Here is a 13292-nt window from a genome sequence, read left to right as displayed (position 1 = left end):
TGGGACAGAAGGATCACCATGCAAACATTCCTGGTGCTTCTAGTCACCCTGTCCACAGATAGGTATGAAAGCTGTAAATATAAATTATACCCAGGCCCCTTCAGAGAGAGTAGTTGGTTGCTTACTGCCTCCGTGTGTATCGTTAGATTGCTACTACAACAATTTACTTGTAAACATTAGTTTACAATTACTGACCCACGTTCCGATTCTTATTATACCTGAGAACCAAGATCTTAATCCGCACAAACACTGTATGTTAGCACAAGTATATATGGAAAGAACTGAAGCTTGTGTTTAAACGTAACTTTACACAATGGGTTGTTTGCACTCTTCCAACTGTGGGTATCGCACTCTGGTTTTTGGTGTTGTAAACCCCCAAGACTACCGAAGAGTTGTTGTTTGCTACAGCAGAAAATACTTTTTGGCTTTTAGATTATAGATGTGAAATTCTACAATCGAGTGTTACCTTCAGTAGAACTGGAGATGTGATATGAACTTATTACGTGTTTAACTTACCTATAATGTGTGTTTCTTATCCACGTTTTTTAGATTTTTTTCTAAGATTTGATTTGGAACATATTAAATATACTCGATATCGTGTGGTAAGTTTAGCCCACGGGTTTGACTTTCTGATCATGGAAGCTCTTTACTGTATATTAGGATAGTTGTATAAAATTGTGTCCTACTTGTGTTTGGAGGACTACTCTACCACTGTCACGTGGAGTAGAGATACTTCCACTTTCATGTGATCTGCTCTTCTGATTTGACATTTTTCAAACAAATTAGTTTCTGATCCTGAGAGAGCCAGAACTTGCTGTGAAGACCTACCGTCGTTCCATTGTTTCTAACCGCGCTTGCTGAATGATCGTGCATTATTTAACTGTGTTTTCTGTAAAGTCTATTCTCATCTGTCTTTTGAAAAATAGGTGATCTTTTGTTTGCTTTCTCAATTTAAACATAGGTCAATTTCATTATCCATTTTAAATTCTAACCTTAACATTCTGCATTAGTCCCTCCAACCACATGGTCAGCCATTTTATTTTCTTACTCTCTGCAATCATTTTTATTTCATTCTTACTCCAACACTGAGTCTTGTCTTTTTCATTTCACCACTAATAAATCACTACAACTGTCCTTCCATATACTAGGTCTTCGTTATTCCGAAGATCATTGAGTTTGTTATTGAATCACCACAAAAACTTACATGTCCTTTCCATTTGTTAGATAATGCTTCAGCTCTAACTCCAGTGGGAGTAACTTATTAATTGATTTTCCCTGTCTTCTGCCTGATCACTTCATCTGTCGATAAGTCTGAGGAGGATGTATTCATAGAACCAAATCTTTCAAATCTCTCTCTCTGGCTTTCGGTCCATGTGCCCTCCACCTCTCGACCAGTGGAACTGACAAGTTTACTATCAACTTCAAGAGCATAGGTATGCTCAGTAAGAAGATAAAATCAGTAGCCAACGCTTTGCACACCAGAGTAGCTGTCCAATCTGTAAGAAGAGCGACTGAAAATGTTTTCTGTAAAAACTACATCAGCTAAATTGATGTTTTTCTTGGAGTTTTTTTTTTTTTGGTCGGAATAGAGATCCAAGAACTTCCAGTAAAGGCCTTCACCACTATCCTGGTAGCATTACTAAATGGACCGTCACCTAAACTTTCACAATATTCGAGAAAGATCAAAGAAGGAGTCGACTATAAGATGACAATAGGTGTTTATTCTGTAGACGTGTTGTGTGTCTCACTTCTAAATGTTGTACTTAAAGGGTTGTTGCACTGTGTAATTAATGTTTTAACGAAATTTACTTATATTTAAGGTAGTGATCTTTTAACCAGTAATTTATTTTTTTGTGTGTAAACCTAGGTTTCGTAAATATCTGAAATCGATTTTCTTTTTCATAAATATAAATTTTGTTCAAGACTATTTTCTATTATTATTTTTTGTTTTGTACTGAAAGTGCTGTTTATTGTACTGTATATAAAGTGTCGTGGTGTTCCATTTTATATATTTCTTTTTTGTTGTTGTTGTTTAGGTTGTCTTAATGCCATTTACTTTGTTGTATTCAATATTCATAAATTGTCTACTCCTAATTGTTATATGCTTCTCTTGTAATGACTGAAATAATCATGAATTTCACCTTTCTATAACTAGTTTAGAATATATCTTTAGTCTGGTATATTCAGGAATTTTCTAAATGTTTGTGTAGGTGTTTGTGCAACTAGTATGAAAGAATGTCGAAAGGTCGTAAAGAAATTCTAATCCCTTTACTTTACCCGGGTAAAGCTTGTATATGTCAAGACTATAGAAGTTCTAATCCCTTTACCCGGGTAAAGCTTGTATATGTCAAGACTATAGAAGTTCTAATCCCTTTACCCGGGTAAAGCTTGTATATGTCAAGACTATAGAAGTTCTAATCCCTTTACCCGAGTAAAGCTTGTATATGTCAAGACTATAGAAGTTCTAATCCCTTTACCCGGGTAAAGCTTGTATATGTCAAGACTATAGAAGTTCTAATCCCTTTACCCGGGTAAAGCTTGTATATGTCAAGACTATAGAAGTTTTAATTTGATTCGCTTCAAAATTATAAAAGGAATTCGGGTGAACACAGTTTTTTAACATTACATACAAGTGTTCTGTAGCTTCAGGTTTGATGTATTGACTTTGGTCTTTACTAATACAAGTGTTCTGTAGTTTCAGGTTTGACTTATTGACTTTGGTCTTTACTAATACGAGTATTCTGTAGCTTCAGGTTTGACTTACTGTCTTTGGTCATCATTAATACGAGTGTTCTGTAGCTTTAGGTTTGACTTACTGACTTTGGTCGTTACTAATACAAGTGTTCTGTAGTTTCAGGTTTGACATACTGACTTTGGTCTTTACTAAAGCAATTGCATGTTATTTCTAACTCGAACGAAAGCCTCTTGTAGGTAGCTAATAACATTGCTATTATATTTCTATACGTATCACTATAGTCGTACGCGTATAATTGAATATTGAAATATTTCAACGGCACCTACAAACTACTACCCATTGCTGACTATATTAATTTTTTAATTGAAAATACTTTAGAAATAGGAATAGCTGTTGATATGAATAAGTTTTAAAGTCGGCTATATACTTAGGACTTAATATTCAACTGGTCATAGCCTTCTGTCTATATATCATACTCTCTTATATTCCAGGTTGATGGTTGTGATCAAACATTTTATCTGAACTATATTAAAGATGCAGCTTGTCAAACATCTTGCTTCGAAGTGAACATAAAACAGTATATCGTTATATGTAACAATTCTATAAAACATTCAAATTTAAAGAGATATTGCCCAATTATTCCGATTCGGTGAAAATTATAACTTATACCCAACTTTTTTTTTCAGTTTAAAAATCTGTTATGGTACAAAAAAAGGTTATTGTCATTGAATTTGGTAGGTTTCATAAGTTGAGACTACTAGTTCAGGTGTGAACGTAACTAATTTGTCTTGAAGCACCCACCAGTCATGAGCCTAAATTTTGGATATAATAAATTACTGAATTGCAGATAGCCGTTCAATAGATGGAGAAAAAATACTTGAATGTTCAGTTATCTCTCAATAGACCGAGAAAAAAATATTTGGAAGTTCAGTTATCTCTCAATAGATAGAGAAAAAGATAATAAGGAAAAACAAACCTTAGCAGTTCTACCATCCAATATTACCTTAGATTTTCGTTTCTTTTCTTTTTGTAGACTGTTCGTGATGTGACAGTTTATTAAATAATCCATTCTGAAGTGCTTACTCCAAGTTAATCAGTGTAGTTAGTAATCTTCTCAATGTTCCTTCTTCCAGTTATAAAGAACCTATTACATATAAGTCGGTAAAGATGAAAACATTTTTTACACTAGTTGAAATACTGCACTCTCCAGTGTCAAACTTGTTAACTGGATTTTGATGGAGTGCCACTTCTTAAGCTAATGTTTGTACAAGCAGGTTTAATAAAGACCATGAAAATAGCTTCCGGTTCTTTCTGAACTGAAACTCGAGGAATGTCTGTTAGAACTTGTCCTGACACCTAGAAACACGTTGGATGAAAGGTACATAAATTACAATTCAAGAAACCCGATAGCTCTAGCGCATTCTCAATGAAGAAGCCTACCCGGTATCCTTGAAGTCTTGTATCGCTAAAATTCTGAATTAAATTCCTGCGGTTGCATGGCATAAAAATCCTGATGCTAAGCTTTGTGGTTAATAAGAAACAATGGGAATTTCTAGCTATTGAAAGCGCTCGAAGTGATATCGAGTTTCTTGAATTGTTGGAATGTTCAATAACGTTTAGTTCCCCACTGCCTTTGAAGCAATAATAATCCTGTGTTTTGTACCAGTTCGTATTCTTTGGGAGAAAAAAAAACAAGGCAGACGAATTTTAATCATTTTTGTGTATAATATCTTCACTTTGTCTTTCTGATACATTGTGAAACGTATCCACGAACTGGCTTATTGCGATATGTGAAACGTAAGCACGAACTGGCTTATTGCGATATAAATTTAAAACTACATCAGCATAAGTCAAAAACTATGTCGACAAGACAGATTGTGTTGAAGTGTTTTCTCTATAAAAATAACTTTTAAAAACACAAAATGCCTACTAGCAACTACCAGTGGGTTAGCTCTATTGGTGGAGCACTCTCCCGATGTGTGAAAGATCTCGGTTCAATTTTTTGTAAATTACTACCGGAAACTGGCGGCGAACTAGTAGTCGACCCATAAAGCAGCGGACGGGCCTTGTTTGAAAAAGGAGAAACGTGTAGTAGTTTAAGTTTTAACAAAAAGTGCCTTAAAAGTAATTTCCAGTGGATTATCCTTCTAAGTAAGTTGGTAGAGCACTCGCTTAGAGTACGAGAGGTCAGTTTCGACCCCGAGTCGAGGAAATAGAAAAAATTAGATTAATCCATACGTTGAATAGATTCTAGTTTTATCTTCAAGAAAAATGTGTTTTTATTAAAGTTTTCTGTATAACTAATGTCACCAGTGCTCTTGTTTGGAACATACAATGACTTGTGATACACATCTTGCCATATTAATAGACCAAAACTAAACTTTTAACCTTGACAAACGGTTGATTGTTGCTACGTCACATTTATTTTCGCCCACCTGTGAAATTTCAAAACGGCATCCAGGAACGATATTGAACTTTGAAAAATATCACATGGGTTCTGTTCTCTAGGTATGCGTGAGTAGCTACCCCACCCCCAAATCTCTTTATTGCGATACACCTTCAAAAGTAGTTTTTGTGCCTACATCGGATTGGAAGAAAAATATCAATTATTTAGGTACTGGCCGTTATTTGATTACTTCATGCTTGGAATGGGTATTGTTTGCCTGGGCAGGTTTTACATGTGTATCATAAATTTCATGCGTTTAATGTTATATTTTAATGAAACAAAACTCTTGATTTTTCTAGCTACCGGAAGAGATTATGGTTGATTTTTTTATTCCTTTCACAGAATCTTTTTTTTTATAAATGAATAAAACGTTCATGCACAAGGGTATTAATAGTTGAGCAAATACTGCGACAGTTTTAAATGCATGTGATAGCATTATTCTTTTACGATATCACCTTGACAAAAAATATGGTTTTTATATTTAGGGGTTTTTAATTTTACTGACTATAGCTGGTGCCAAAAACCTTATTTATGTAATATCTTTGCAGGGAGAAATATCAGACGGCAAATGAAAAGAGAGATAAAACATCTAGAATTCGACAAAAGTTGGCGTAAAAAACGATCTGTTTCAGTAGTACGTTATGTCAAAGTAATGGTTGCAGTCGATCACAAAATGGCAAAATTCCACGGAAGGAATTTACACACCTATGTCCTAACATTGATGGCCTCGGTAAGTTTCCTACAAGACTTATCTAAGGTAGCAGCAATTTACACACCTATGTCCTAACATTGATGGCCTCGGTAAGTTTCCTACAAGACTTATCTAAGGTAGCAGCAATTTACACACCTATGTCCTAACATTGATGGCCTCGGTAAGTTTCCTACAAGACTTATCTAAGGTAGCAGCAATTTACACACCTATGTCCTAACATTGATGGCCTCGGTAAGTTTCCTACAAGACTTATCTAAGGTAGCAATAGAAAACAACAACAACAAAAAATATATTTTCATAATATGTCATAGTTACTCTTTTTATTGAAATGTTAAGCTGTTTTAGCATGAATTTTAGTTAACTGTTCCTTTTTGAGACTGTATTACCTATATCCAGTGGTGTAGGAAGGAGCTGCAAAGTGGGTGTACTTGGCTAAACATGCAGATTTTACAATGAAAGATTGAAAGTATAAGGAACTGCCTCCTATGCTGACAAGGGAGGTCTGGGAGCATGCTTTCCAGAAAATTAATATAATAATATAATTTATAGTTGCTATATAAGTCAAATATGTAAAAGTTGAGGTGTACAGCACTCCCTGGTTCCAAAACCTCTGTCACATTTGTTACAACATGATGTACTACTTTTTATTCTCTCGTAAATGATCAAATTAGTAATTTATAAAGCATTTGCAACATATAAATTATTAAAAAGCAGAAGTGCCATTTATGTGTTCGTTTTTTATGCCAACACTTTTTGACTGATCCCAAACAAGTTTGACATGCACCTTTCGGAACGCAGGGAGAGTCATAGAGGGTTCAGCATTTGGATCTGAATACCATGTAACACTCTGGGGAGCTAGTATCTGCCTTTCATGCCATATTTTCGATCAATCTCAACCAAACTTGGTATGCCCTCATGAAACCCTCCCCCAGTGTGTGTAACAGGAGGCAGTGAACATTTAATCAGACCTCCTCATGTTTCTCATGCAGATTTTGCAATGAGATATTGAAAGTATAAGGAGCTGCCTCTTATGCTGCCAAAGACTGCTCAATATAGGGAGGTTTGGAGGCATGCTTTCCAGAAAATTAATATAATAATATAATTTACAGTTTCTATATAAGTTGAATATGTAAAAGTGTGGGTGCTGTAGCACCCCCGGTTCCGACACCTCTGCCCTAAACGCTACTTTAATGTATGATTTCTGGATTCTATACGATACCACAGTATCTTTACAGTACAGAGAGAGAGAAAGCTAAATTACTCCTAATCGTGTTTATGAAATAGTGTAATTATCATCTAGAAAATACAATATTTGTAACTCAGAAATCTCTTATTCTAATCAATATTGTATATGTATTAAATTCTGTGTTACTAACATAGTTCTCATTATCTCTCCTTAATAGGTATCTTTGATGTACAAGGACCCAAGTATTGGTAACGCCTTAAATATCGTTGTAGAAAAAATTATTGTAATGGATGACAAAGAGGTACTTTTAATTAAGTGTAAAATGAAAAAACAACAATATTGTTTCACGAAGTATTATAGTATGTCTTATACATTACTTAATTTAAGAATAGACAACAATATTGTTTCACGAAGTATTATAGTGTGTCTTATACATTACTTAATTTAAGAATAGACAACAATATTGTTTCACGGAGTATTCTAGTGTGTCTTATACATTACTTAATTTAAGAATAAACAACAATATTGTTTTACAAAGTATTCTAGTGTGTCTTATACATTACTTAATTTAAGAATAAACAACAATATTGTTTTACAAAGTATTCTAGTGTGTCTTATACATTACTTAATTTTAGAATAAACAACAATATTGTTTTACGGAGTATTCTAGTGTGTCTTATACATTACTTAATTTAAGAATAAACAACAATATTGTTTTACGGAGTATTCTAGTGTGTCTTATACATTACTTAATTTAAGAATAAACAACAATATTGTTTTACGGAATATTCTAGTGTGTCTTATACATTACTTAATTTAAGAATAAACAACAATATTGTTTTACAAAGTATTCTAGTGTGTCTTATACATTACTTAATTTAAGAATAAATTTCTTATGTCTGAAATATTACTTTTCTTAAACTAATTATTTTGTTTTAATAGCACAATGAAAAGCGAATGTGTACTTTTAATGAGATAATTCTGGTACGTCAGCAACAAAACAAAATAATTATAAGTTAATGCAATATAGTTAACAATATTTTTACACTATGAGTTAGGAAGAACGTCAAACCTTATAACTGCAAGTTTGATTTACCATACAAATTTGTTTTATTATTAATATAACCCTCCTCCACGTGACTAAACTGAAAGTAATACTTTGTTATATGTTGATTTGATGCGTTGTTACAACTCTCTTAAACTGACGTAATTCTCCTGTAGTAAATATGTTCGAAAACCAAAAACATTTAAAAAGATGCCCTGTGTGTAAGTATCACATCTCTTTGTAGCTTGATCATTGCGAAGTTTGAAGTCTTTTTTTTTTCTTTCTTTTTCTCTCTCAAGGGGACACCTGTTTTCCAAAAATGTATATTAATGAAGAAGACAGTTAAAATTAATGGTGGGGGATGGGACATCAAGTGACACATATGGGTGCGGTTCATATTTGATAGGGCCCGGCATGGCCAGGTGGTTAAGGAACTCGACTCGCAATCTGAGGGTCGCGGATTCGAATCCCCGTCACACCAAACATGCTCGCCATTTCAGCCGTGTAGCCCAAGAGTTGGCGGTGGGTGGTGATGACTAGCTGCCTTCCCTCTAGTCTTACACTGCTAAATTAGCGACGGCTAGCGCAGATAGCCCTCGTGTAGCTTTGCGCGAAATTCAAAACAAACAAACATATTTGATAGTGTGAGGGGTTCGAGCATTTGATATGTTAGTGGAAGTCGTAGTAAATATATCTAGTCCCCCAGTGGCACAGCGGTATGTCTGCGAACTTACAACGCTATAATCCGGGTTTCGATACCCGTGGTTGGCAGAGCACAGATATCCAATTGTGTAGCTTTGTGCTTAATTACAAACAAACAAATATATTTAAGTCAACAAATTTACTTGTTGGGACTTTTCAACAAAACCGCCCGCTGTAAAAATTAATAACTCCGATTAGAAATATTTAATTTTAGCTCTTAAAATCATACTATATCTAAGTTTATCGTTAAATAGAAAACAGAATAATATTGACAAAAACATTTTAAAAAATTCAGAAAAAAAGTGAGGTTATTACTTTCAACTAGGCACGAGATGTTATTTTTCCATATGCTTCGAAAACTCTTAAAAACTTCTGTAAGTGGCAGCAGAGCATCGACCATCAAGAAGATAAGCTCCCTCTATATTTTGACACGGCCATTTTACTCACTAGGTAAGATGAATAGTCATTATTATTCTGAAAGAAGAATTTTTGTAGTTAGAGAAGTGAAAACGATTAAACTTTAAAGAATTAAGCAAGGATCTTTGTATTTGAAACATGTCAAATTTTCTGAATTGATAAATATATGTATTTTCTATAATCTTATTATCAATCTGAATTTAGTACTATTTATTTTTCTCTTTGTAATTTTGAGTTTTTTGCTTATATTTTAATGATTACATATTGACGTTACTGTGACGTAATACAACTTTTGTATACACCTTTGTTTTATTGTATTGCCAATCCACCATTATGATTTTAAGGCAGTTTAAAAAATAAAAAGTAAATGCCTCATTTTAATCAGTGAATTTGAGTATTTCAAGTTACTTCTTTAAGAATACATCTATATGAAATATCTAATGAATTTTCAATGTTTTTCATCCAGACTTGAGCATGAACATGAAATGTTTGTTATTTAGTTGTTTAAATCCTGCAAGTATATCCATCTAACCATCTAGTTCAGGATTTCCTAGAACAGTTCCTAAACTAAGTCCTTCCCTCATTCACCCAATAAACATGTAGATAGTGAGTACCTTAACGGTATTGTGCACGGTTTGTTATTTAGTTGTTTAAATCCTGCAAGTATATCCATCTAACCATCTAGTTCAGGATTTCCTAGAACAGTTCCTAAACTAAGTCCTTCCCTCATTCACCCAATAAACATGTAGATAGTGAGTACCTTAACGGTATTGTGTACTTGCTACAGCCCCCAGTTTTGGAAGTCCTGAACTAGTGTTCGTGATACTCAAAGCCTAGAGTTCTTATAAATCAAATACTCTGATATCGTGTTTATGCAAAGGTTTTGGTTTTACTAAATGCCTCAGTGTTCAGATTGGGAACTGATTCTTTTCTTTCTTTTAAAGAGAAAACTTATGTCGAACCTCAAATTCCTGTGATACATTAGGTAAGCTATGTTTCACAATAAATAATTACAGCTCTTCTCATTTAGTATAAATGTGTATGTGTAGTGCACTAATATAAGCGAAGAGCACAAGTTTTAGGTAGTGAAAACCAAAAAGTAACATATAGATTAACAAACAATTACTTTTAAAAACAGAAATGAATAAAAACCTTATAACCCGAGCGCTTTCGAAAGGTGGACCTTTCTTCTTCAGGGGCAAATAGCACATTTGTAAGCAAACATTTAATACTTAAAGCATAACATGTATGGAATCTAATTACATCTTTCACTGAGATATATTTCAGTAATTAGAAAGTTTAACCTTTTTCGGACTTTATGCGGTTACTTTCACAAAAGTTTCATGTAAAATTTGAGTGAGAGGAGAATACTTGAACCAATGTTTCTATTTATAATGTAAATATGTATATAATGTAAAAACAAACTTTAAGGTGATCATGTGATGTTATTGTTAAATGCTTCTACGCGTTTTGTGTGCTTCTTTCATTTAACTTTTGCAAAAAAATTGTTTGTTTTACTTATTTGAAGATCTTCCACGTTTTTAGGCTTAGCTCATCCTAGAATGATTTGTGACCCATACAGTAGCTGCGCTGTTGTTCAGGACAACGGTTTGGGTGCAGCCTTTACTATTGCACATGAGTTGGGGCATATGTAAGTAATCCAGCATTTCAATAAATATTTTCAAAGAAACAGAAAACCTAATATTAATTATGAGCATAAACATCTAGGTTGTATTTATATATATAATATTTTATTTTATAATAATACATGTTTCTTCCAATAATTTTCAACAATATAATATTTATTCTTATAATACTACTGTTATACGTACATCTGATTTAAATATTATATCACATTATAAACTGTATATATATCTGTGTGTACTTAGAGGCTGGTTCTTGTTTGAATCTGAAAAGAAGTTTGAAACTATATCCACCATTCCGAGTCCGAATCTTATCTGCAATAAATATTTTAAACATGTTCGGACCGGACTTTCCTTTTTCCAAAAATGGTTGTATCTAACATTTTAAAATATTTCCTTACACTCGGGCTCAGTTATTTGAAGCTTTCTTTTGCCTCTGACTCGAATCATGCTAGACCTGTAGCTGATAAGTACAAGTCTGAACTCCTCTCTACTTCAAGAAAATGCCAATTGTGTGCATATGGGCCCAGCAAATCTCAATGTAGTTCTTTTGAGAGTTTAATTACTATAGTTGTACAGTTTTTTTCCAAGTTTTGCACATCACTAACATTCAGTTTTATAGTTGCACAATATAATATATATATATATATATATATATTATCATTACTGTGGCGACCTCTAGTTGAGATTTTAGATATTCGTAGAAACACAATACTGTTAATGTGTTCTTTACCTAAGTTCACTTTCCACGTGGAAATTGTTATTTAATTTTAAAAAATTCCAAACTGAACTACATTAGTATCAACATTTTCGAATAATATTGCACAGGCGTATTCCAAATTAGAAGGTAATATTATACTTAGCGTATGACTTATCATATTTTCTTAACCATAGCTGAAAGTCCAGATGTCTCTCCCGTTCTGTTGACCATTCGAGATATTAAATTTGAAAATAAGAGGATTACATTTTTGAATTATCAGTAATCACAGAAATAATAATGTCATAAGAATGCATTACAATAGTAACTCACTTTTCTGCTTATATTGCATATAAAAGTAAAATAAACTTTAGACAACTTTAACTGAACTAACAACATTTCTAATTAACGTATAAATGTTGCCATGGTTTCTCTACTGATTAAATTCGTATAAAATAAACGATTTCTTAAGACTAAATCTTTCAACTGTTTGGTAATCTGAAATTTAAAATTACTACAGTATGTTAAATTTGTTTAAAATTATGAATAAAAGCCAATCGGTTAAATTGGTATTTACTCAGAATAATGAGGAAAATCGTGAAGCTGATTAATTATCAGTGAAACGGCTTGGTTTCATTTATAAATTTTAACAAATTTTATCTGAATGTGGGAAGCTGTAGTGAAACATTCATAACAATAAGAATTCGTCTACCGTTGGAATTTTTCCTGGGTTGGTTTAGTTCTTAGCGTGCAGGAATGTGAATCCGAGGGTTCATACACTTCTAGTTTCTTCACAGCTGATAGATTTTAGTACAAAGTACAAATCTTGTGTATGTGTAGAATTTGTATAAATGCTCATCTTTGCACTCTTTCCTAGCAAAGAGAATCTGGGGCTATCTAGGTTTACAGTTAGGTTGAACTCTCAAGTTGTATTCACCTAGTGGTAGTATTTTGTAGCATACATTTTAACTTACTAACAATTAATAGCATGCTTAATAAAACAACTTAATTAGAATTTGAGTTGTAATTATAGGCCAATTCTTTTATGACAGATTCGGTACACTTTTACATTAAAAGATCTCTAAAGCAATTATGAGCCACTTAAATCTGGGATTGTCTTGTATTTCCTGCAATTTTGTTAATGGTGAAGGGTAATCCTGATGGAAAGAAATATTACAAACATACAGTGACTTTTTTATGGTTAATAAGAGCGAGACTTCAATGAAAACTAGCTTCTGGACACCAATCGTTTTAATGCAGTTTTATTGAGAACACACTGCTTTTCTTTTAAAATGTGTCTACAAATCGTTTCTAACTCCATAACAGCTGATGAGTTTTTGTTTTTAAATACATAGTCAAGTAAACGTATGTATTTTCAAGAACAGATAATTATATTGGTCAACAAATCACGTCAAAAGAGAAAACGTTTTAACTTAAAAAAAGCACTTCACACAAGTATCGCAGAAGAGGTTTTAATACATGAAGATTGTCTACAAAGTCACGAGAAATACTTACGATTGAGTACGACAGGATATTAGCTTACAAAGTCACTAGAAATGCTTGCAATTGAGTACGACAGGAGATTAGATTACAAAGTTACGAGAAATGCTTATGATTGAGTAGGACAGAAGATTATCTTCAATGTTCATTTTTCTCAACACCTCACGCTCGCCGTGTTTGTTTGTTTGTTTTGGAATTTCGCGCAAAGCTACACGAGGGCTATCTGCGCTAGCCGTCCCTAATTTAGCA

The 13292-nt window shown here is 33.3% G+C and overlaps 1 pseudogene; it reads left to right on the top strand.

Moving 5' to 3' along the window:
• Window positions 1-5695: 5695 nt before the first annotated feature.
• Window positions 5696-13292, top strand: part of LOC106468834 — a 90523-nt pseudogene continuing 82926 nt past the window's right edge.

The sequence above is a fragment of the Limulus polyphemus genome, unplaced genomic scaffold, assembly GCF_000517525.1.
Source record: "Limulus polyphemus unplaced genomic scaffold, Limulus_polyphemus-2.1.2 Scaffold3182, whole genome shotgun sequence".
In the NCBI taxonomy this organism is placed as follows: Eukaryota; Metazoa; Arthropoda; class Merostomata; order Xiphosura; family Limulidae; genus Limulus; species Limulus polyphemus.
Note: the sequence above shows the minus strand (reverse complement) of the source record. Positions and strands in the feature narration are given on the sequence as shown.